The following is a 27,146-nucleotide window of genomic DNA, read 5'->3' as shown; positions in this document are numbered from 1 at the left end:
GACCATTATTGTCATATAATTCAAAGTAAATCTAAAATAACATTTTATTTTCTACACCTTTTAGCATTCTTCTACAAAAGAAGTGAAAACTGCTCTTCTATTTTTTTTAATGAGGGAGAATTACTTAACGGATATTAAAATATACCATGATTTCTCCTGCTTACTAAATCCCTGATCTGATCCCAGGTCATAAGAAGCTGAAGGAGACAGAAATCAGTGTTAACTGTACCTGTCCAAATGTGAATTTTCTCCTGAGTATGCAAAGGAAGGTCATGAATCAACACACGCCATGCTGGACCTCTGCTGGTGTGACCACATCTTGGCTGTGGGGATGCACTTGGCTACTTTTGAAGGCTTACACTTACCACTGCCAGCTGTAAAGCAGAAGGACTTTACAGCCAGCATGAGGCCAGCGTGGGAGGATGTGCTGCTGCTGTCTTTCGCAGCTCATCTCTCTGCTCTGTGGAGGTGCTTTATTTATCAGGTGCAATGAGCATGAGACCTCCAAACCTGAGATTTTATTGTGCCACAGGGCCCAGAAAGGCAACCATGCTTCCCAGGGACAGCAATCTTCCTTCAGCTGCAAATGCAAGAGGGGACTACAATTAATATTGCACAGTGCATGTTTTGAAAAAATACTTCATCGAAACTGTGTCAGCTTTAAATTTTTAAGTTGAATATTATCCTGGATTTTCAAACACTTTGTTAAGTAATGGATACATACAGGTGCTTGCAATTATAGAGGAGTGAAACTTTCACAGCATGTCAATGGCACATCCTGTTGCTATCAAAAGAGTCACAGGTGAGGTTTCCCAGGCAAGTATTAATTAAGCTAGCAAAAGGGACAGCAAAAGCTGTTATGTTAAGGATAGCTTTCCACATCACAATCCATGCTTAGAAAATGTGAATAATGTTTTCTTTTGAAAAGGCTACAGTAAAATGGGAATGGAGGAAGGAAGAAAAAACCAGAATGTAGTATGTTCAGACTTTTTTTTTTTCCCCCAGCTTGTTAATGCTTGTTACCTTTATACAGCTTCTCTGCTGTTAAAATAAAATTGAAAGAAAATACATCTCTTACATTTCAATGAAAAATTTAAAAGACTGAAATGGACACATTCCTGCAATATCTTCTTATTCAGAACATCTCTGGAATTTTCTGGTACTTCAGTGAAACATTTAGGTGTCCCACATAGTTTCTTTTCCAGTTTTCAGTATTCCCCTCATGGGGATGGTCACTGTCTCCCTGACTCATCATGCCATCCAGTTGCTGTATTTCTTTCAACTTTAAGTGTATGTTTACACAGTTAAATTAAGTGTTCTGTAAATTAAATGCTCTACTAAAATCCCGCCAGGAGACTGCCATTGGTCGATGCAGACTTTTTCCTTCAAATCCATTGCCCTCTCCAATGAGAAATTTCCAGAGATCCCCCCTCTTCTAGGTTTCTTATCCATCCACAGAGGTAGTGTAGGCTATCAACTTTAACTTTCAACCCTCACGTGAGATCAGCTTTAGATATTTCTGTTGCAAGTTTCTAAACTACACTGGAAACTTTTTGAGTGCTACTATGGCAGCAGCAAGGCATGAGTTGTATCACTGTGGAGGCTGTGCAACTTCACAGTGAGGACACCAGTACCTGCTTGGGTCTAGATTCAAAAGGGCCTTACTTGCCTTCTGGGCTTTGCAGCACCTAACTTGAATTTAGAAATGAGGAAGAACTATTAAAGAGTTCAACCCTCTTGGATAAAGAATAATCTGGGTATAGCAGCAAACTTTGGAATTGTTACTACCCTGACTTTTACCTTATTGTAATGGTAGCCAGAATTATATGCATGAAATTTGAACAAAATTTGAACATAATTAGTAATACTCTCAATATATTTTCTAAATACATGACTGAGTGAAATTCTAGCTAATTATTTTCATATTTTTCCTTATAATTAAATGCTTTTGGATATTTTGTACTTAGGAACAGATTTTATTCTTTAATATTCATTAAAAACCATGACCAAGGTGCACAGTGTAGCTTTAAAGCATCTCACAAGTTTTCTATTTCAAGATTCAGAGCATCAAAATTATGATCTGTCTTAAATTATAAATGAACCTTCTTCAAAATGTTTGCCTTTATGATCTCCTAGTTTGCATTTCTCCAATATTATTTGTTACTTATAATACAATTTGCCTTGTTTTGTTTTGATGCTTGAATTTCATGTTACAGTAGCAATAACACACTCCAGTTGAGTTTCACTCTGCTTGAGTGCTTACAAAACCATTTGGCTTTCTATCTCATACCTGTTAATGCCTCCTGCAGTCTGCAATATCCATTCAAGAAATTCACTGCTTGTCATGGCCTATTGGTTTAAATTAAAAAACTAAATTTGGAAACTCCACATGCTCTGCTATCAGTTTTTCTAGTGTAAAGCTGTCTTATCATGGGAAATTGCCGATGGACTTCACCATGCCTGAAAAAATTCAGCATCAATAGAGTAGAAACAGAGTAAAAGAATATTTTGGCTGTGTGATCTTGGTGAAATATAGTGTAGATATAAATGTGAAACCTGTCAAAAAAAAAAAAAAATCCAAATTATTTTAAAGCAACCTCTGCTTTGGGAGATTGAATGCACCATGGAGACCCTGAGGTGGAATGTGACATGGCAGCATCAGTCAGAGATACTCACACAGGTGAGGAGGCACTACAGGAACATCAGCAAAGCATCATGCCTGTGCCAGCCTGTGCTGCGTGATAATCGTGCCTCTCTGTGACAGCTTGTGTGGAGACATGTCTGCTGGCTGTGATGTAAACACAGCAGTTCAAGAGCATCCTGAGTCACCACAGCCTTTTGCCTTCAGGATAGCCCCCAAATCCCTTTTTGCTTGACTAGGCCTACTCATGTGGTACTTAAAATCCTGGGGAGACACTGACAGTCAACAGAACAGGTTTGCACACTGAGAAGGGATGCCATCCAGAAAAACCTTTTGGGACAAATTTTGGAAGTGGACCTGTGTTCAAGACCAAGTGTGAGGTCCTGCACCTCAGTCAGGGCAATCCCAAACACAAGTACTGGATGGAGACCAGATCAAGAGAAATATTTGGGCTGTTGGACAAGAAACTTGACATGGGCCAGCAATGTGTGCTTGGATCCCGGAGGTTAACTGTGTCCTGGGCTACAGCCAAAGCAGCATGGCCAGCAGGCTAAGAGCAGTCATTCTGCTCCTCTACTCCACTCTTGTGAGACCCCACCTGGAGTTCTGCAACTCTGGAGCACCTAACATAAGAAAGTCATGGACCTACTGGAAATGAGTCCACAGGAAGGCCATGAAGATGCCCAATGGACTGGAATACTTCTTCCCCTATGAGGACAGGCTGAGAGAGTTGGGGTTTAGCCTAGTGAAGAGAAGTCTCTAGGGAGATGCTATAGCAGCCTTCCAGTACCTACAGTGGCTACAAGAGAGCTGGAGAGGGACTTTTTGCAAGGGCATGTAGTGATGGAACAAGAGGGAGAAACTTCAAATTATAGGAGGGAATATTTGCATTAGTGTTAGAAAGAAATTCCTTACCCAGAGAGTAGTGAGGCACTGGAACAGGTTTCCCAGAGTTGTGGATGAACCACCTCTGGAAACACCCAAACCAGGCTGGCTGACACTTTGAGCAACCTGGTTTAGAGGAAGGTGTCCCTTCCCATGCCAGAGCAGTTGGAACTAGGTGATCTTTAAGGTCTCTTCCAACCCTACCTTGCTATGTTTCTATGAAAGTGTCACACCCAGCAGTGGGTGTGACAAAGGTCTCACTTCTCCTATATATCTAAGAATACTGTATCTCCCACTGGAAAGGAATACTACCTGCTCTGTACTACAGAGGAAAGCCGATCAGTAAAAGCACATAACCAAGGGTAAACACAGTTGTTATGTAAAGGGTGACAAGCAAGTCTGTAAGAACTCCTGGCTCTACCCCAGCACTGCAAGTCTGAGTCTAGATAGCTCAGATCAGTGAGGTGCTCAATCTAGATTGTTACACTTGTGTATCTGCCTGCTTTATCAATGCTTAGACTCGGCAGATCAGCTTCTCATCAATCTGAAGGGCAATTTCCTTTACAGCATCCTACCAAATACCATCTAGAGATAAGTTTACATAAAAACCTGAAAATCCAGGTATTTTTAGTGTTCACTTAATGGATAGGATGGGATCCCTTGCAATAATGTGGTAGAAGCCTGTATTAGGAAAAGAAGTTGGTTTACATGCAAAGGTTCAGTCACACCGTTGGGATGAGGGAAGTCTAGATTAAATACTTTCAGTAGATCTGTCCTGTCCCTGGGAAATGCTCTCAAGTGGGAGAGAGCATTGGGTAAATTTTACCTGTGTTAAAGCTGTGCCCTTGTGCAGGTACACAATGTTCAAATTTTTGGATGCCAGACAGAAGAGTATAGCTGGGCCCTTGGTATATCTACTTAATGTTTTCAAGCAGATGCCAGCTTTGTATCTTCACGTGTCAAGCTGGCTGAATGTGAGCCAGCTCTCAGCTGAAGCTGTGCAGCTCTAGGTAATGCATTACTTGCTCTAGGATAATCAGAATCAGGATTTCTTTAGGCTGGATCCACTGCCACTCCAAAGCAACTAGAGAATATTCAACCTGCTGATAGAGCAGGCACCTCTTAAATAAGGGCACCCAGCTTTGAGGTGCCTGGAGAAGGCCTTGGACTCCAGTCACAACCTCCAACTGTTCCTGGGCTTGTAGGTGTTCTCCATCTATGTCGCAGAAATCATACCAAGTTTGGATTGATCACAGCACGATCAAAGCCATGCTGTGACAATAAGCAATTTGAGCTTCCCTTTTTTCTGTTCCTGACTAGACCACTATAGAGCTTTTCAGTGTTTATAGCTTTATAACTTAGTTATTTATCTCCAGGTCACATCACGTGCTGTGTCTTGACTGCAAATTGATTTTTGTTCACTGTGTAGCTCTAACTTTTAAAAATAAAGTTGTTGTGGAATTGTGGTTGAAAGAATTATCTCTTCACTTAGTGTTAGCTCATATGCTGTATCACTTTTTTCTCTTTTGTGATCAGTTTAGCATGAAAAGCTGTTACATATTTAGTAGGTATTTCCGTTTGCAGATTTTTTCCTTTTTAATCTTAATACATTTTTGTAAAACAGTGTAAATCTTAATATGTAAAGGATTAATATGTGCTTTTATTTTCAGATGGTCTGTGCATTAACATTCCATAAATAGCCCAGTTTTCCCCCTGAGTTGATAAGTAGTCAAATAATTCCACTTAGGACATTTTTACTTTATCATCCAGAATGTGAACAAATTTAAATTTAACTGGCAATTATTGGTGATGAATGGAAGTAAAATATATGAGTGTTTTTCTAATTTAGTTTCCTTAATCTCATCTTCAGTGCTGCTAAGTAATTGCTTGAGAAACCATCAAGACAAAAGGCTCATAACAGGCTCATAGACTCCTATTGCTGTGGTGCCAACCAATTTATGTTGCATCAGCATAATCCACCAAGAAATTCTAGCCTTTGATCCCAGGAACTTTAAAATTCTTTTTATTTGCATTAAGGCTCCCTAAAGAATATAAAAATTCAAATTCAACCTCACTGTGGAATTTCTGTGTTCAGCAGCTGAACTGTCATTATGGGACATCTAAAAATCATGCTTAATTCCAGACATACACATTCCCTATGAGATTTTATCTCAATTATGTTGCTCAGTATCTATGCAATCATTAAAATCACCTCCTGATCTTCAGTTCATTTGTTCATGTTGCTCTTTTACTCTGGTGTTTGTAAATATAGCAAGTTCTTCTAGGGTGCAGGGGACCTGTTTCTTCAGTTCCAAGAAAGCTACTTGTGGAGCCAAACCTCAAAATTCAAAAAGTCACAATAGGTAAGAGTGGAGTGTCTACCACCTGGTACTCTAGGTATGGTACAGATAATTGCAAATAAAACCAGGAGTGGTAAACATTTGTAGCAGCGGAACCCAGCCTGAAGTGAGAGTATGTTGTGCCAAGCTGTACTGTATTAACTGGGTAAAGAGACAACATTTGGAGGTCCAGCTGATGTAACAACTTTTCACAGCTTTAATAAGCAAATGAAGCAAATATTTGGCTCCCCTAATTCCATTACATTCTAAAATGCATTTAGGTATAAGAACATGGTCAGACTTCCCCTTGGGGAATGCTCATCTAATTTTGGTCACCTACATTGAGGAAAGATGAACTTCAAACATAGCTGATGCAGAGTAAGACCATTACTCTAGTAAGGGTGGTTAGTAGCCTTCTAAGAAGCTCTGCTTGTGTGGCCCCATCATATTAAGGCTGAAAGATGACAGCTGACTGATAATCTAATTAGTATCTTGTATATTGGAGATTCAATACTTTATTTACTTTATCCTCAGTTTGATAACTTTTCAGTCTTTTTTTTTCATAATTCTAATTCAATTACTGTTCTTAAGATCACTTTTGTGGAAGCCAAAAAGTAGATTTGCTTTTTTTAAACTTATCTGAATTCAACGAAAGCAGACAAATAGTCTGTAAATAATAGTATTATTTATTTACTTTTTCCTTTAAATATACAGAGTTGGTTTCTTTGTCCATTGCATATGAAAAAAAGTCAAATAGATTTCAAACACTATTACATTACAGTTTGAAGCCTGTCATCACATTGAGCAGATGTAAATGGTACAGGAGATTACTTGTGTAAAGCCAGATGTTCATACTTTTCTTGTTCCAGAGAAGCAACACTGATCTTATTTGGATCATTTTATACCTTGGAAATCAACATTCCTCTAAACATCAGACTACAAATAAAAATCTGTTGTTTTCCATACTTTGTAAATACATTTTTCAGACTTGAGATAATAAGACTATAATGAAATTGGTCATTTACTGCTCCTGCAATTCCAGGCTAATTAAAATTAGGCAAAGAAGCTGCAATGGGCAGTCTTAGGATTCCTTCTGAAATGGTATTTTTCTAATGTGCACTACTCTCAATCTCTTTTCATACCATTTGATGGTGGTATATAATTAATATTCATGTCTTTAATTTGGTGTCATGGTTCAGGAATTATACTCTGCAATTTAGTGCTTCCACTGAGACTTTTTAACCCATACATGTCTCATTTACTCTCCTCCTCTCCCTGTAACAGGATGGAGTGGAGAATTGAAAGCACAAAAGTGAAAATCACAAGTTGAGATAAGAACAATTTACTGGAAACAGCAATGAGATAAGAAAGTGAACCGTAAGAGCAACAATATTTATAAGAAAGTGTGCAAGACAGCCAATGATTCCCATGGAGTTGCTCAGAACCCGTGTTATCCACCAGGCTTATGGGATCAGATGGGACACCTTCTCCCCAGCAGAGACTCCTTTCCCCCAGGCCCAGAAATGACATGAGGTGGTGTAGAACAACCTTTGGCTCCTGGCCATGCCCCCTCCTGGATGCTGCAAAGATTAACCCTATCCTGGCTGAAACCAAGACATTTGGTTAAAATATACAGTCATGTCTATTGGACAGGACTATCCTGATGGATAGATGCACATCTACATTCCCAGCTACATGTGTTTCTTTTCTAAGTTTTGCTGATGCATCTCCATTCTGAGCACATGGCTTTCTTCCTAAGATTGCACCATTCATGACTTGAGACACTGGGTGAAATGAGTCAGGATTTTTCAGGAGGATTGAGATAATAAGGCAGCCACATTAAAACAGCAATGAAGAATGTCCTTTCTCTGACAATCACCTAAGTCAGGAAGGCTACAAAATTCCTGCAGCAGCTGTAACTAGGTCACAAAATTTTCCTTTGCTTTCCTTTATAGGTAAATTAGAGGCTCCAAGGTTTAAACAAAAGCTATGCCACTGATTTGAGATTCACCATGGTCTGCATGTGAGGTGGAACAGGGTTTGACCTCTGCCCTCTCTAGAGGTGACCTCAACTCTTGTTTAAACACTTCTGCCTTCTAGAGGAGGCAAAGATGTCCTGACCTAAAGCTCTTTCTATTCTAGAATCTCCAAATTTTAATAAAATCACACAACTGGAAGGTGATGGAATTTTCATCCCAGATACTCTCCTTCAGGCAGAGTAGGTAATCTCTAAATCCTTTAGCCAAATCTCCTGGGATGTATAGATGCAAATGTTATTTGTCATAACATAAACCACAGAAAACTCACTTTCAGCATTGTGCTTGAACATTGAGATGGTGTATAAATAGTGTATTGGTTTAAGCAACACTCCAGCTGTGTTCTGATATAAAAAGTGATCTGAAGAGAGAATATCTGGTGGTCACTTGGACTGACAGTCCAGTAGTGACCAAGCAATTTCCTTACAGCAGGTGCTGTCTTTCAAAAGACTGCTAATGGTAAAGAAAAGAAAAACCTTTTTATTTACTATATATAGGTGCTAGGATTCTTTAAATTAATTAATTAAAAGGCAGTTTGGAGATTTGATAGAACTCTGTGTAGAAGGTAAAGTTGTAAGTACTTATGAAACAGAACTTTAATTGCTATTAAACCCTGATGAAAGTGAAAGGATATTTCAGAAAAGGGCCAATGAAGGAAAAGTAAGCTTTGAAGATTCAATAAAATTTTTCTGCCATAAAAATAAAGTCATTTAGTAAAATACTGCATATGTATGAAGTTAACTATGTATTCACAAGCTGAGGCTTAACCAAGAGCATTGTGCGAAGGTGTTGAGTCAATATGGGAATGACAATAGCCAATTTTGAGTCCAGCCAAGCATGAATGGACTTAATGGCTTTTTTTGTTAGTCTTTTTCTCATCCTTTCAGAGCTGTTGAAAAGGTAGAGTTATAAAGCCATCTTTATTATACTAACAGCTCTGTACTACAGCTGCCTAAATTCTATAATATTGTGCATAGCCTCTTCTGTATTCAAGATTGTCAAAACTAAAGGCATAAGATTCTACAATACAGCATAATAGCTGCCCAATTTATCACTGTTTTGCACTATGTTGACATTACAGAAACATGAACTTGCAGAACACTGAGATGGCAATAACATCAAGAACAATTAAACAGAATTCTGAAAAACTATGTGTTACCTGTTCTACTAGCTTTGTATAAAGATGTATATGTCTTTGCAAAGAAACTAAACCCAAAACCACATAGAAAAACAAAAAAAATCCCCAACCCCAAACAACCCCATAGTAAGTTTTAAATCTAAACTCTTTCTCAATTATTTTTCTTTTATTTTTTTTTCTTTCTCCTGAGGTTGGAGCAGTTAACCTAATACTATGGTATTTAATGAAATTAGGCTAATATTGGTATAGCGTTTTCTAGCAAAAATAGATACTCCAGCAATTATTAGTGCTAGCTAGGATTTCAGTTCTGTATAGGAAACAAAATTCTTTATCTCAGTCTTCTCATTTAGCAAATAATGGCTATATTCAACTGTATACTCAGTACCTTTTCCATTTTTATAACCTTTTCTAGCACATTACAGGAGTGGAGTTGCTATAGCACTTTTCTGTTTCTATCCTTCTGTACCTCAAATGGTAAAAGTCAGTGTCAGGGTCTCAGTTTTTAGCTGCTCTCCATGTTTGAAATCTCTAGTGAGGAGATGATAAATTGAGAAGGATCATGAGATGCTTGTCTCTGTGCTGAGGTCTGCTTGCAGTGCAGCTGCTGCTCTGTGGTACAGTCACTTTTGGTAGATGTTCACTGGGTTTGCCTGTCTTACAGCTCTAGAGACGCTACCCTTCTGTTTATAAGGGAAGTGAATATACCCAGAGGGCATGTTCTAATCAAATCCACTTTCACTCCACTTTATTGTTACTAGTATTTGATTACTTATATATTTTTTTTTTCAATTTGAATATGGAGTGTTCCATTTCAAGAAGTTGCTCTCTGTGGACTCTTGCAGAGAAACCTTTTTGTTCTTTATTGGTATTGCTGAGATTATAGATTTTCAAATATCAGTGTCCTGATTTCCTGGTAAACTGTCCTACCCTGAAGCTGGATGTCTCTTTCTCCTGTTCCTTGGTTATGGGAATAAGCTGAGAAGATTCACCTGAATTCATTGAGAATGAACTTAAGTGGAGCAAAACCCATTCCTGTTGATTTCTGCTCTGAGGTTTCTAGGGTAGTATCTCTTCCCATTTTTCCCCACAAGATGTCTGCTGATGAAAAAGCATATGAGGAGAAAGCAGATCTGCAGCTTGATTCACCATTACTTCAGACTTCACAAATGCGCAGACTGAGAGTTTGCAGATGTGAAAGTTATGTAAATTTTCAAAAATTACTGGTCTTATTGTGATCTAACTATGATGCTACCTGCCTTTGTCACTGTCTCAGCGGGCAGGAGTGGCATAGAGGAGGAGGTCAGCCCATTTCTCAACAACTCAGACCCTCAAACCCCTAGTAGAAGAGTGTGAGGATTACTGGTGTTCAAAATGGGTGACCTTAGCCGTGGCAATTAGCTGTGCTAATAGTCCTTTCGCTAGGGTGGGCAGGAGGGAAAAGGGTCTGCATGTGGCTCTGATTTGTGTCACTCTGCCAGCCAGTCCATGGTGCCATTTGAGGTGTGAGCAGTTCCTGCTGTTCCCAGCTGCCTATTATGAAGTGCTGTTGCCTGTTTTCTGGCCCTGTAACTAAACAGCCATTTGATTTAGTAGGATCTAATGCTCATCTTGATAAAAAGACATACAGGACAATGGAGAATTAAATTAAACTATCTGCAAACCCAGTGACCCACTTTCTATTTCAAACAGAACAGAAGGGTTTAAAATATACAATTTGTTCATTTGCCTCGCAGATGAATGTGTTGGGAAGAAATAGTTATGCATTGCATAATACTCTAACAAGAAAAAGCTAATGTGATATGACAAATTATATGTAGAACTGCAATGATAAAATAAATTGGTCTTCTGGAGATTATTTTAATTGTTGCTTTTTGTCTTTCATATGCAAATATACAAGTGCTGGTCTTATAAATCATTTTAAAGCTAAGAGGGTGACTTATTAGCTGCCTTGATAGTAACATTCACAAAATGTCATCTTCCCAATGCAGGGTATATGTATAAGAAAGGTCAAGCCAGGATGACTCTGTTCATGACAATTTAGACTTCATATTCTTAGGTACTTGAAATTAAGAGAAAGAAGTATAATAGCAGCTCAAATTTTGATCTTTCTGTAGAAGCAAATGCATTTCTAATTTACCAGGTAGAGAATGTTGAAACCTACAATAGAATGATACCACCTACTCAGTCAACAGGTTCACTATCTGTGTCAATTTGTATGTAGCATAATTACTCTTGTTTTAAATAATTGCAGCTATCAATGCAGACCTTTGAACAACAGGGAGCATGTTCAAAAACAAGAACCTTTTAATGATTAATAGTGCTATAATTTTCTTAAAAGTTCTTTTCTTTTTCTGCTTATGCAACTGTCTATCACTCTGGCTAATGTGCACATATCACATCCTCATCTGAATAATTTTTTTTCCTTTTTTCTTGATTTAATACAATGAAAGGTCCTAGCAACAAGGCAAAATTATAATTGAAGAAAGGCTTCTACAAAGAGACAAGTGTTGCTTTAGTTGTCACCTGCTTGTACAGTGTTTCTTTCTCACCAGCTACTTTCTTACTTCTCACTGTTGTGTAAGTAGGCCATTAACAAATGAAGAAATAATAAGAAAAAACCGTAAAGGGTCTCCTTGACTACTATCAGCATTTATGATATATTTAATATATGTTTAATGTATGTATCTTCTTGGCCCAAGGTGAACCACTCAACAGTTAGACTGCAAACCCCCAAACTGAGCTGACTAATATTAAGTTTACCTTCAACAATATTTATATATGTATACTAGTTGTGCATGATACTGAGCCAGTGGGGGTTTTTTTAACAAAAACCAGGGAGACTAAAAGTAGATAAAAAAGAAAGGCTATTTTGTCTTTGTCCTGTTCTGAAACTGTTCTGTGATGCTGTTCCCAAAGGATGTAAAAATCCCTTTAGACTGCAGTGACTTTTGGCAATGACAGTTAAGTCATATATTTGTCAGGTTATATTTATATTTATATTTATATTTATATTTATATTTATATTTATATTTATATTTATATTTATATTTATATTTATATTTATAGGTGTAATTTCTTATGTCTAAGAACTAGCATGCTAAATTTAAATTTATTTTTCCAAATAATAAAGGAATTGTCAAGAACAGTCAGAAACCTTTGCTAAACTTATAATCATACTTTTCCTGTCTCAATATAAAATAATAAACCTATTTCATTTTAGCTTGATTTTTAGAATGTTATTGTTGAAACCAATGAAACCCATTTTTTATTTCTTGTATCTGGATCCCCTGGTGCAGATGGTCCGAAATTACAACACAGTCTTTACCTTCACACACATCTTTGCTTCTCTCTCTGGCCACCTATATCAACAGGACTTAGTATCTTCATGAAACTAGGGAAAAAAAAAAGACAGTGTAATTAAGAATATAAACTTAGAATATAAAGCAGGGATAAAAAATGTTTAAGGTGGTAAGGACATTTCTTAACACCTTTATGGTATCTGCAACAGCACATTCAACTTTGTCATATTCATCTGATAAATGGCAATAATTGTAAAAGAAGAAGAGCTTGCAGGGATACAGACAAGCAGAGATGTGAATCCTTGGTTACTTGAAACTTCATTTCCTTGAGGCAAAGACCTAGTAGGGGCAATTTCATCTTGTCAGTTAAACTGATGAAAATCTATGATGAATCTTCAACACTAAGCCTGCCTATAATTTAACCTGAAAATGTTGAAAGTTGTAGCTTACAGTAGTAATAGATGTACCTGATATTCAGGGCATTAACAGAGATTTTTCTTTATTGGTAATTTTTTAGCTTGAGCTTATGCTCAGTAAAACATGCTGTCAAATTTGACTAATGCCACTGATGTTTATCATTTATAGTGCAGAAGGATAGAAACAGAAAAGATAAAAATATTGCATTTACTTAGTGGTATTAAATGATCAGTGGCTGATTATTGCAGTAATCATTCTTGAGATAACTCTTACCAGTGAGTTAGGGTGTTTGATAACAGACTCCTCAAACTCCTGGGGGAGTGTCCCACCCGTTAGAGATAGGAAATACCCTGAGAACTGACAGCTCTAAGTTTCCCTTGGTCCTTGTGTAGAACAGCACTTGCGCTGGGTACTGAGATATTAGTACCTACCTGAGCAGCAGGTGAGATTTTGACATGATAAGACTTGGTTTCAGAAACCCAGCTGTGCCTGAAAAGGGAATTTGGCAACTATGTTTACGGCCCTGAGTCTTGTCCTTTTTGTCTGAAGGAAAGACCTAAATAGATCTGGGAAGGGAGGTACTGAAGGCAGCTGGCAGATATTTTGAGAAGCAGAGCATCCTAACTGTTGGATGTGAGCCCTTCAATCCCTTCCTCGATTTGGGTCACAATTCATCTCCTCCTGCTGTCAGACATAATTTCAGAGGGGAGAAAAGCTACTATGTCTGCATATAGAGCCTCTGGGTTTCTTTAATCTTAGGAGCTACTAAGTTTTGGGGCCTTGTAGCAAGCTGTTCATTAAATACTTGCAAATTTGAGTTCTTTTTTCCCCATCTCTGATATTAATTTGCTGACAGGTGGAAATAGAAATGTTAAGATATGCAACTGCTTAGAAGACCTTTAGGGTTTCTGCTAGCTGTGGGGATGTGGGCAGTGGTTTCTGCTGCCATGGCATGGCAGATCCCTGCCCATTATTAGACTCAGCAGGGTTTGGAATTAGCTAGTTAAGGAGTCTTTTGACCCTAAGGGTTAATACTGCTATATCTGCCTTCCCCTGGGGAAGAAATGCTGCCTGGTGTGGGTGAAGAGAAAAATGAGCAAAATATGGATGCCTTGGTCAGAGAACAGTGATTAGTTCCTCATTAAAGAGACAGAGAGAGAGACACACTGTAACTATAGTAACTGCTGCATATAAGATCCTCTACCCACCTCATTGTAACCCACATGGTTACAACAAAGATTTCAAGCTATTGTTACTAGCTTGTACAGCCATTCCTCCCACTGAAGAGTCACATAATAAATGCTTTTCAAATATGTATATATACATATACATATACATGTATTTTTATATTCTCACATGTACACAGACTCAGGGAAACTGAGTTTCCTTATGATTAGCTAAACAGATGGATAAAACCATTAGTATAAATACCTATCAGTGGTATTTGCAATATTTTTTCTTGCTGACTAAGGGAAAAGAAATGCCATAATTATTCAGGAACCATGTCATCATTTAAGAATAATTGCATCTGTGCATATATTTCTATGCTCTGAGCTATTACATGTTTAATTTCAACTGCTTTTTTCTAATAAAATACTATTAACATTTAAAATTTGAGTTAATGAAGTATGTCTCAGAAATCCTGCTGCTGATATCAAAGCATGTTTCTGATCTCTCTCAAGCTGACAAGCCATTAGCCCATTTCATTGCACTCTGCACCTAACTGCATTAATGCATGATACTGCTCACCTACTTGGAATAAAATGACTAACATTTAGCCCACTGATATGATCAAGCATAAATTTGAAAAAGGCAAATTGCTGGCAAATGTTCTCCCTTCAAAGGAGATTGTGGCAAGGTTTACAATGTTCATCCTCCTCTATCTGGCCAAAATATCCTGTTCTGTACTAAAATTAAAGGGCAAATATGAGTTAAACCTAATGCCTTAGCAGCTATTTCCAAATCCTGTATTTTATGGACTTTTAGCTAGAAATTCTAAGAGCTTCCAGTCAGCAGAACTGAACATCTTGCTTTGGTTTGAAACTGATATTGCCAAATAGCAAGTCCTTCCATTTATTTCTGATAATGAAACCACTTAGCAGTAATAGTTCTATGAGCATTAGAGGGACCAAATTTAAATCAAAGCCTACCAAGAAAGTTTTTGCTCATGTGAGGGAGTACTATAGCAACTGAAATGCCAAAGACAGTCAAATACATTTCTAAACTATTTATTTTTACAACAGAGGAGTGTAAGTCCAGCCTCCTAGTGTTGCAATCATGAGTATACTTTGAGTGACTGAAATGTGGGGGGTTTTATGGATTACGAGACCTATTCTGATGGCTGTTTTTTAACTTTTAGACTGGTTAACTGAGAAGTGTTAATTTTTTACTGTTCTCAAACAAGCTCCTGCATGTTTTATGCCTGCCTTTATTTTTTACAGTGAAAAAAATTCCTTTCACCTCAGTGAAATATCTCTATTAGCCTCAATACCAAGACAGAATTTCACTGAAGTGTGAGTGTCACTGAAATTTCTTATGTTTCCAATAAAGTACAGATTTCCTTCTTTCTTGAAGAAAAATCAGACTTTTCATGTCCAGGACCTTCCTGACACAGTTCCTGGGCATGGGTTGCAACTCACCTTTTGTAGCTAGAGGGCCATGCAGTGAGTTATCCTGGCCCTCACAGCAAGCACTGGCCACAGTGACTCCCGGGACACTCACTTTGCTCTTCTTGCGTGACTCCTGATCTGGGAGCATGTGGAGGCTGAAGTTTCTGAGTTATCCAGAATGTTCAGCATATCCAAACATTGGCAGACCATAGTAAATAACTGATACAGTTATCACAGAGAAAAACCTGTATGTGTGAAATCTGCCTCATCACCAAGGCTCTGTTAGGTTTAGACTAAGATGCTTTTGGTTTCCTAGAGTCTCCTCCTGGTCACATTGCATAACTTCTTCCCCAGAGATGGTTCTTGCCTAGGTGTGCAAGAAACAGCAGCAGCTCTGAGCAGGAGGGTGCTGACAGGTGAAAAACAAGGAGCCCTGTATTATCTGTCTTTAAAAGCTACTTCAGAAAAGGTTGTGAAAGAGTGTATGTGGCCTGTAATTACTTCTTGTCAGAGTATGTCAGAAACAACCAAAGAAGCTCTTGAGATGCATTGCCTTAGGTTCTTGCTTCCAGTAACATAGAAAAAAGGAATTTGTGACACAGTTCTAATTTGTTGTTTAGAATACAGTTAATTTTAAACCTGTCAAAATTTAAAAAAAACTTACAAACCCATTGCATGTTTCTCTTATATTTGAAGCACAGGATGTCAGCCTGAGCATCTTCGGAGAGCTTTAAAGATTTTATCATTTTTTTATGTGCAGTGGTATTTTCAAATGTACCATGATGTACTAGCAGGTACAAATTTTTCTCTTTTACCTTTGAAATGGAATAATACTTTCTGGGATATTTCAGAACACAGAACAGGCATTCCTTAATTTCTGCAATACTTTTTGTAATTATTGATATTTTATTTTTCATTCTGCATGAATTTTCTTATTAATTTCTTCCCCTTTCAGATCAGCCAATTGACAAGTAAACACCTAGAATGTGTTTTTGTCTTTGCATATGAAGCAGTAGGGTGAAATACTTTTTCTCTACAATATTGTGGCAGGTCTTTTTGACATCAAGTGCATATCCCACCTGATGTCAAAAACTGTTTTATATTTGTGCAGCTTCAATCTCTGAAACAGGGAAGCAGAGGAGTCAAAATGAATGCTTGGAGCAAAGCTATAGCATCAGCTAGTTGAGCCTGGCATTTAGTTACATTCTAGAGCTGAATTACACTATTTTTTTCCATTAAAGATGAAAATCTGATGAATTTCAAACCTAGTTTTATTGTCTGTATTCCACAATGTAATTAGACTTAAAGATCATAATATAACTTTTCCTGCTTCTTTCTCCATACACAGAAAATAGATTTAATGAGTTTTCCTGCTCAGAAATGGTTTGTTCTCCATGTCTATCTTTTTGTATTAAACTAGTAACTTCTGGGCAAGGTGTAATCCAGAGTGATTTTCTGGTAACTTTTTTTCTGGAGTCATGGAAATGTTCAGCCTAGATTGGCATAACAGTGAACAACTGCTAGTATCAATGAAACAGTGTCACAGGGACCCTTGAGAAATATGGATTGCACAGCATGAAATCAGAATATACTAGGAGCACAGAACACATTCATGTCTGAAGAAAGGCTAAAACGGAACAAAAATTGACTTTAAATAGAAAATATGAAGACTCAGAACTGGGATGGGCCTATTTTAGAGGAGAAAATAAAATGAAGAAGTTTCATGTGAGGCACTGTAAAGGTGGCAGAGGTTTATTGAAATATGCTCTTGAAGTTTAGTAGTGTAACTTCTGAGGGTGCAGGCTATGAGGCTGCAGAAATGACAGAAAATTTGAAAATATACAGCAAAATTCAGAGATGCACCATTTTTAACTGAGTAGCAGTAAATGTTGCCCTAACCAAAGTAGAAGCATATGTACTGTTTACCTGCATATACTCTGAAAAAAATATTTATATATATTTTACATATTTTTTATATATTTTATTTTTTATATATATTTTTTATAAATATACCTTTATAACAAAGTGGAAGACAAAGTGGAAAAATAGTAAAATATCATGTAACAAGGTAAACTATAAATGGAGTGAACAACTGGAAGATGACAAAAATCTATATAAAATATAGTATGAAAAGCAACATTCCTTTATGTTCGAGATTAGCTTTATTAACATTAAAATTTTTATGCTGTAAGAAATGTACTAATAGAAAATAGTCATGATGGGTAGAAGAAAAACCTAGAATGTTTATTTATTATTTTAAAACATTTAATAATATTAAATAAAAATGCAAAACCTATGCAACAGTTCAATGTGAATCATTGTAGCCTTTCAGATAGTAACAGATGAATGACAGTGCACAGTAACATTATGTCTTAACATTAGCCCTACCATACTCTGTTTCAAATGTTTATAAATTAGGTAATAAAGATATTTGAGCATAAAATATTCAAAGGCTAAAGTAAAGTCAGGTCCTGCATTCCAAGATGCTTCCAAATGCTGTTTTTCCAGGTAGGGTTCCTGGCAATATCAGCAACACAAAATCAGCCTAAGCTTTAAGGCATGTAACAGTGAACTTTTTCAACAGGAATGAGTAGTACAATAGTTATAGTTTGCAAAAAATAATATATGTGTGTATTAAAAGTAAATAATTTTACAGATTAAATACTTAAATTGCAAAAAAACCCTCCCAACTTGTAAGAATTTGTATGGAGGGATAAGTGAACTTGTTCAGATAAATGTTAAACATGTTTTAGTGGAATTTTACATAAATACCTATTTTAAATTATCTGATGCTTTTAAGTGGAAATGTATGTGTTAAAGAAAGCCAGGAGGTCCCTTGGATACCTGCGAGTGCTGTAGTCTCTTACCTTTGTGTACACTGTCATGGCATATTATAGGAAGTATGAATTGCATTCAAACTAAGTTTATTTCATTCCTTTGCTTACAGCTGGCTCAGAATCCTCTTTTTCTATGGAAATACAGACATATCAATCCTATTTAATTCCCCTGAATTCTACTAAAATGGTCACAATTTTTCTTTATATAATTGCACCCTAGTACAGGTTAAATCTGTTTAACTAAATCACTTAAATTCATAGTAATACCCCCATTTAAAGTGATAATAGAGGATAATACTTCCTAATCACAACTTCATAATCACAGTCATAACTTGTAAACTTTCAAAGTAAGTGTGGTCAGTAATGCAGTGATGAAGCACATCATTTATATTCCCATCATCTATAGCTGCAAACCCTACCTACAACTGATGCCTATGACTAGACTACACCTGCTGCATCCACACCTGGTGGAAACATCTTCTCACAACAGATTTCTGCTTCCACAGCTCTTAAACATTCACCTACCATGCATTCATATGGCCTTCATTTGTGTTTGTTAGACTAGCAAATGGCTTATTCTTATCTGATTTAAAGCATGGCACACACAGTGAGCCATGGCAGGAGTGGCAAGTATTTCCAGTAGAAGAGAAATTAATATATTAGTGCTTCAGAACTTTACTGTTATTTACTTGAGGAAAGTAAATGTCCTACCAAAATGCTAAATAACCAGCAATACTAAAAAACAGTGGTTAAATGGTGCTCGCAGTTCTTGTTTTGACATGTTCTGTATTCCACTTCCTTATACAAGCAATAGGTCTAGATGGCCTTAAAAAGATTATCTAGAAAGCATCATTAATTTTCTCTTTTGCATATGGATACTGTCTAGTACTGCAACAATCATAGGACCTGAGAAATGTGTATTTGTTAATGACAGCTTAATGAACTATTCTCTCAGAAAATGAATTAGTCTGTCTCTGTGTTACAGTCATTATTTTAAAAAAAAAAGCCCATCGATAAATCTTCTTCGTGGTGTTTCTCTGGGTAGATATTAGATGATGATGTCAGATTCAGTGCTGCACTCTTTTGCTAATGATTGCACTGGATCAAGTAGGACACTAACAATTACAAACTTGTCAGAAGCAAGAAAGTAAGTCACTGAATCAATGCTTGAACTGTAATTAAAAAGAGCCCTGTAGCTAACAAGAAAATTGTGATAAATGAAGCAAGAAATTGCTTGTTATCTGTTGTGTCAACTACTCTTTGACGTTAATATTTTTGAAATAAGAGTCATGAAAGTCTTCTGGATGTTTTCAGTTGCAAAACTTAACAGCCATTATCATCATGAGCAAGGCTGAAGCTTGGAATGGGCAAACTGACTAGGGGAAAAAAAAGGATAGCTTTTAATTATGCTTATCTGTCTCTGATCAAAATAAAGTCATCCTTCACTGCTAATCTATTAATGACTTGGACTTTACCTGCTTCCCAGTAGCTTATGATTTCTCCTGTTGCAATCTGACCAGCAAATAATTATGCAGGTTAGTACTGTGCATTGCTTTAAATCTTTACTTAATATGTTTTAGCTTAAAAACAGGTTTAAGTTGGGAGCTGTTCCTCTCTTAATACAGCAGGTTTTTGATAACTACAGACTACTCAGGTTGAAACTTTTGCTTACGTTTGTCTTTTTGATGTCTTATGAAAGCTAATCAAGAAATTATATTCTAGCAATTCTTACTTTGATTGTTAGGTGATGTACTTGAGTTATACCATGGCTATATGATGAAATTAATCTCAGTAATATGTTGACTAATGAAGCTGTGGACCTTAGGCTTGTTGGTATTGCCAGCAGTGAGCTATAGAGATGAGCTATAGAGATGAGTGAATGTTCACTCAGGCTTTGTGAAAGCAAGGATGCTTCAGCAGTGAGCTCTGACTGAAAAAAACACTGGGGTGATTTTTAGGCTTGCTGTGTCAGCAGCCTACTTGTGGTGCCATGTCCCCTATCCTTAACAATGACAACAACTGCTTAATACCAGTCCCTGTGCCTCCTGCTCTGCCCTGGCCAGGCATGAGCCCAGCACCTGCCCCCAGGCCCATGGACCACTGTGGGCGTGCTTCCCTCCTGCCATCCATCGAGGGTGGTGATGATATCCATCTGCCCAGGCTGGGCACTCTGAAAGCACTCTGCTCCCATCTGCAGACTTCTCCTGCCATTTGCTTTGGTGTGCGGAGCCAGTCCTCTTATCTCAGAGCTTCTCTCAAGTGAATGCTATTCCTGCACAAGGTAGCTCCAAAATCTCTGCAAGTCTCTCTCGTGTATGTGTGTGTGTTCAGTATGCTGAACATCTGAATACAATATTTTGCCTTAGTAGGAGTGAGCCTTGATCTATTATCAGACAGTGAAAATCTGTGTGGTCTTGATGTTACAATTTTCTGACAAAACCAACAGAAATGTATTTTCATCTCCTTTGTTCTTTATGGAAAGCATTTAAGTACATTTTATCTGAAAATATTCTAGTGTATAGCTACCAAGACAATCAATTGCCACGAGAAAGCTCTTAGATATGAGCGAATAGTGACTAGAGACACTGATGAGCTTTTAATTATTTATTTTGTAAGTAACAGGTTTACTTGTAAAAGATGTAAGAATAACATAGCATTTATTATAAACCTCAAGGCACTATTAATAAGGCAATTTTCCTGAATGGACTCAGAAATAAAGATTTTTATTAATCTATTTGTTTTATACATATGACAAAATAAATGATGATAAATACATCAGAATCTCTGTGTTTAGCTTAGATTACTTGTATCATCATACAGAAATTCTTAGTGATGAATGATGCATATAGCATAATACATCCCTACCCACATTTTTTTTAGCACAGCTCTCTGCAATGATCTTGCTGAGAAAGGATGTGTAAAAAATAATTTAAAACTATTTAAGAAGATGATCTCTGCCACTGTTAACTGGCCTGGCAAGACTTCTTCATTATCAAATTTGCATTAAAAAAGTTAAGGCTGTTATTTCTTGCTGGACTTCCCTTCTCCTATGGAATTCCTCTGGAAATTTACATGAGAAATTCCTGAGAAGCTGCAGTGACAATTTTCTGCAGCTACCCTATAATTCCTGTTAGTCTTTAATACACTTTAGAGTTTTGTAAAGTCAGTGACGTGTTGTTGCTGATTTAGTTCATCCCTCTACCCTGGCTGGCAGTTTCCTACTTTGCCCCTTTCTCTCTTTGAAAAAAAAAAAAAGAATCTGCTGAGTGAAACATTTAGAGGATATGGAAAAAAATCTGCCTAGAAATAAAGAGGCCATGATTTTTAGTGTTGTGCTTTGAATGATCATTTGAACATAGATGATGCATACCTGTGCTGGGAAGAGATACCAGTCAGCAGAAAAACTCATATGAAAAGTCAGTAGTTTAAATTTGAAGCGAAGCAAAATTTAAATTTGAAATTAAATCAATGAGGCCATTTGTGGCCCAATGGTTGCAGTTCGAAAAGGTAATATAGTCTTCACAGCAATTACAAGGTGACATACAGTGGCCTATTTATGCTACTGTATGTCACTACAGAGAATTAAAACATTCTGAGTGTGAAATTCTATTGAAATTAAGAAATAATACTAAGGGACCTGAATTGAACACTTAAGGTTGTTTTATGCTGTGCTTGTGCTGTTCCAAGGATAAACAAATGCTCAAATTATGCTATATTTTGGCATATAACAATTCCTGAACTCTTTCAAAATAGAAAATAAAACCATTTCTGTCATAATTGTGCTTTGTTTTCCTTAAACATTTTGACAGTGCAGTTTATCTCCTAAGTGCCAATGTCCAGGAATAAAAAATTCTTTGCTAATCTCTTTAGTTCTAGGGTTTAATGTGATCTTAATAATCATGCCCACGACTTGCATAGATTTAGCAAAGACATGAATCACAGCACAATTATATCTCAGTGAATTGAGGAATTTGTAAGCAAGCCAAAGTACTTAGCAGTTCCTGCTGTAAAAGTAGTGTAAGAATATGGTACAGTGTTTCCAGATGCAGTTCTATTACAAGCTGCAGCAAGAAAAGTCAAGGGGAAAATTTCATAATTTTGTTTGAAAGACAAGAAGAAGCTCTTCATGCTAGGGTGATCTTAGTAGCCACAAAATAGTTTTGATTGAGGCAAGAACAATAGCAGTGTAATTAATAAATATAGAAACCCAGGAAATTCTAGTCTAAAACTACCTTGTAGTGATGCACATTTGAAGGGTGCTTTATGCATTGGTTGCCCTATCTCACTATTGCCTGGCTTTTTATTGCTGAAAGATTTACTGCCTTCAAAGGCTGGCAGTGTCTTGGGAGCTTGTGCAGACTTCTGAAGCACTGGAGGGAAAGGCCTGGCAGAGGGGGATGGGGAGATGCTGTTATACCCTTTCTTTTTCCTACAGAAAGGTAACTTATAGGAAACAAAGCCTAAGGGCCTGGGTCTAGTCTGGCACAGCTGAAATAACTTGGCCAGTGCTTTACAATTAAATGATGAGGTCCCATTTGGCTTACCAGGAATGGGAGGTTGCCCTGTGCCTCAGTTGCCATGGAAGGGGCCTGTTGCTCTGGTCTCCAGAGTAAAGCAAGGAAACTCTGATATATCAAGTTCTTCTGGCCCAAGAAGTACCAATTATACATAAATAGTTCCTGACAGATGTTTGCGTGATGTGGTCTCAAAAACTGCTAGTGATGGAGATTTCTCTATTTCCAGGAAGACTACCTTAGGAAAACTATCACAATGTTAAGGGCTAGAAACCCATCTCTCTTGGTCTCTAGACCAAATCCCCCAGGTGCAGTATAAGTGTGTTGTTGCTTAACCTTCCTGCAATGGGCACAGAAACAGATTGATCTACTCTCCCTACTAGATGATTTTGCATATCAGAAGGATGCTCAGTCTCCATCTAGCTTTTTTCTCTTCAAACTAAGTAGTTGCAATTAATTCAGTTTTTTTTTAAATTCCATATAAGATATTTTGTAACCCCCTGATTATTTTTCTTGTCTTCCTCTAGGTTCTCTCCAGGTTATCCATGGATTTTTTGAAACTGATACTCTGTGGGAAGCAGCAGTGCTGAGCAGGACAATTTGGATGCCTTGCCTACAGCTCCTTTTTTCTATATATGCACCAGGAAACAAAGACAGCTTTTAGATTGATGTTGTTGGGTACTTAATTACCAGGTCAATAGACTTTCTTCTTGTGTTTGGGCAGCTAATCCCATAAGAACAAATAGAAAGTACTTTTACGCCCCCAAAAATTAATAATTAAAAAAAAATTCTCAAGATTGATTTTGAATTTCAATAATTGATTAAAAATGTCACCCAAACTTCAGTGGAATCAAGAAGAAAAATGTCAGTCTGCACATACCTGTGCAGTTAAAATATACATCCTGCCTTCCCATATGTTTACAGATCAAGTCTGTAACTCTACAGAGCTGACATATCCATACCATAATTATGGGCAGTGAAAGCAATAACTATATTACTGTTAACCAACTTTATAATAAAATCATTTAGGTTAGAAGAAAACTTTAAGATCATTAATCAAACCTAACCTAAATCCTGTACAGTTTGCTGTTTTATTATATTCTGTTATTAAAGGGGTATTAATACAAAGGGCATCTTCTGACTAATATTCTAACTGTTGAACTGCACAGAGAAACCAGATGTGGTCAAAATATTTAGAATACTTAAGCAGATTTGAATATTCTGAACCAAACAGTGTCATCTTTTTCATCTGTATGTTAGTAAAGTACCTTCTAACTGGATAGATGTGACCTTTTTTCTTGCTCTTGTCTTTGGACTATTATTTTACTTTGAATATTTGATAAAACATACTGCAGAGCCATATTTTCCCTGTCACTTTCTCTTTGTGAATGTTCTTTCATTACTTCCTTGAGTTTCCTGCTCTGTTTACTTCTGTCTCTATAATTCATTGCAGCATTTTGATAGTCTTTCAAATTTTAGGAAGCATCAGCATATTTTCTCTCTTTTGTTCAGTGACAGTTTGTCTTCAGCTGAAGTCAGATGATGTCTTTTCATTGCTGGTAGTATTTCTGTTACATGAATTTCTGTTGTCACTATTTCTTAGCAGGTAGGCTGCAGCTGGGAGCACTGTAATAAACTGCCACCATGAGGCATTAGCTAAGTCATAATGCAATAATCTGATAGTGAAAATAATAGTCATTGCACAATGAATCAGAGATATCTAGAGGCTTCTCTAAGACTGTAAGTCATATCCCGTATGCATTGTAGTTTGTTGAGCTGTATACAATGATAAACAGAATAATTCTTTAATAGTGTTAGGGTAACTGTGGATTATCTTCTTTTTTCTGTTTAAGTTAAGATGGCATCAGCCTCTTTCCTTTCTCTGTTGCCTAAGTGCTTTCTGGTATTGGAGCTTCTGTGTGTATTTAAATTAGCAGAAATATTTACCCTCTTCTCACCTATGCTATGTGCACTACCAGTAAAAGAAGCAAATAAAAATTTTGAGGAGTAGAATGGTTGCAGCAGTAAGTTGGAACTGCCTAAGGACAAATGAATTGGGCTTTAGTAGCTCGGGCCATTTTGTAACAAGACTTCTTAATTTTCAGAATTCATAGTTCAGCGGAATATCTCTACTGCTTAGGCACATCTTAGCAGTGTAGGTAGTACATACAGTGTAGATGGTACCTACATAAAACTAAATAGAGTTGCAAAGGAGGAGTCTTCTAGAACCTTCTCCTTCTGTTGTGCCCTGAGCAGCCTTGCAGCTGATGTGGCTGAGCAGCTGGGTACCGACCATACTCTGAAACTTCTGTAAGATCCTCAGGTCACTCCACCTCTCCACCTCCAACAAAAGCACCCTCACAGATATGAACTCTAAGCACCCAAGGACTTACATAGATCAATAAAAGCCTTGAGTCCTATGGAAGGACCTGCCATATTAGTTGTTTTATCCAGCAGTTTTTTTCTGTGAACATCCAGTGCTTCTTTTAATTGCAATTCAAAAGGTAAGGGGGTGGGAAACAGGCAGAAGTACCTTCCTGACTCTGTAGGGCTCCTGAAAGACTAACTCTGAGACATGTGACTTGCCAGTGTTGAACATTTTCTTAACTCTAAGTTCTAGTTGTTATGACACATTCAACACATCTATTCAGTCTTCCAGGCAAAGCACATAAAAACCCATATTGGGTGATCTATATATTCTAGAGCAAATACTAGCTAAAATGGATACTAGAATTAATAGACCCTGGTTTGTTGGCAGAGCATTACCTTTTTCCCAATATGTAATGTCTGATTTGCTAACAAAACTGAAAGAAAGGCTGCAATTGTAATTAAATAGAATAGGCATGAATAGCATAAATTAGAAGTGTAATACAAATATGTAAAGCAGAAATATTTGTCATTGTTTTTGTTCTTTTAATTCTTCCCAAAGATGTCATAACCTGTCAGACTGTGGCCGTTTGTCTGATTTGAAAATCTTTCCTTTCAACAAAAAGTGAAATGTTTCCATGGAGATCAGCCAGAGATAGCCAAATGACGAACTTCTTGGCTGTACTTTCAGTTTGGTTTCTATGGTTTCCAGACAAGGAGGGGGTAACGTGAAGTCACTGAGCTTTCTTTTCTTTTTTATTTTCTTTTTTCTTCTCTTCTCTCTTCTCTCTTCTCTCTTCTCTCTTCTTTCTCTCTTCTCTCTTCTCTTCTCTTCTCTTCTCTTCTCTTCTCTTCTCTTCTCTTCTCTTCTCTTCTCTTCTCTTCTCTTCTCTTCTCTTCTCTTCTCTTCTCTTCTCTTCTCTTCTCTTCTCTTCTCTTCTCTTCTCTTCTCTTCTCTTCTCTTCTCTTCTCTTCTCTCCTCTCTTTCTTTCCTGCCTCCCTGTCTCTCTTTCCTTTTCTTTCTCTCTTTCCTTTTCTTTCCTTTTCTTTCTTTTTCTTTCTCTCTCTCTTTCTCTCTCTCTCTCTCTCTCTCTTTCTCTTTCTCTCTCTCCCCACCTTATATTTTTGCAGGTTAACACAACTAGTTTTATGATAACTAGTTGTGTGGGCCCACAACAAGACCACAACAAGCAAGGGTAATTGTTGTCATCTTGGTCTTTGAAAAGCCTTGCATAGGTCAGTTGTGCAGTTTTACATTTGCCCTCATCCTAAGATAAAGAAAGAAAGAAAAAGTGATAAGACTTTCTTAGCATTCTGAGCAAAGTTATAGGGAAATAAGTTTATAATGACTACATTTACCTTGACTGGGCACACAATGAGAAAATGGTAACAGGATTGACACTGCACTCTTCTTCTTAAAGGATACAAAAACTAACAATGAAATACTGCATCTTGGAAATATCTCAAGGCCTTCAGAATAAGAAATGCTGCAGGTCTCACCAGCAATACTAAACAGAATGGAGAAATGTAGGTATTAGAGTAGTAAGCAGGGTAGCTAATGGATTTCTATACAGTGTCAAGAGAATTCCATAAAGCAAAAGAAAACTGTCACCTTGACATCTAAACTGTCATATTTCCTCTCACTCTGCACAGTAAAGTTGTTTCCTTCAAAAAGTATCACATGGTTGTTTGGAACTGGTAAATACATCCTTTCCATGCTACTTCAGAGAATGTTACAAAGCACACATTCCTTCCTCATAGATCCAAATGGCATTTTCCTCTCCATCCTGTTTCACTGTTTCTGCCTTTCCCAAGTACGGTAACACAAATGTTTTCCATTCTTCTCAGTATTTTTGAGGACTAATTCAATTCTCTCCTACCAACTCTGCCATGTTTCTGAGAAAGATGCTTCTGTCTGTTGCCTCCAATTGCATCCTTCTTTTTCTGGCTCCCTTGCAGAAACAAATTTTTGACGTTGCAGAAAGAGTCTTAAGTAAGAATGAAGAAAACAAGATGTGATGCTATTGCTATTTGGAATTCTCTGAAGTGAGGACTGAATGAAGC

At 37.2% G+C, this 27,146-nt stretch overlaps 1 long non-coding RNA gene across 4 annotated transcripts in view; it reads right to left on the bottom strand.

Moving 5' to 3' along the window:
- Positions 1–502: 502 nt before the first annotated feature.
- LOC110484987 (uncharacterized) overlaps positions 503–27,146 on the bottom strand; it is an 83,711-nt gene continuing 57,067 nt past the window's right edge. The window contains exons 5-6 of one of the 4 annotated variants that reach the window (XR_014955090.1): positions 12,365–12,430; positions 503–580 (exon numbers count right to left, since the gene is read on the bottom strand). This is a non-coding gene — a long non-coding RNA (uncharacterized LOC110484987). Of the gene's footprint in view, positions 581–6,347; positions 10,609–12,364; positions 12,431–17,585; positions 26,591–27,146 lie in introns of those variants that run through there. The other 3 variants (XR_014955092.1, XR_014955091.1, XR_013339884.2) reach the window with 3 other exon arrangements.

Source organism: Lonchura striata, chromosome 4 (genome assembly GCF_050655825.1).
Source record: "Lonchura striata isolate lonStrDom1 chromosome 4, ASM5065582v1, whole genome shotgun sequence".
In the NCBI taxonomy this organism is placed as follows: domain Eukaryota; kingdom Metazoa; phylum Chordata; class Aves; order Passeriformes; family Estrildidae; genus Lonchura; species Lonchura striata.
This window is presented reverse-complemented; position numbering and strand designations above follow the sequence as displayed.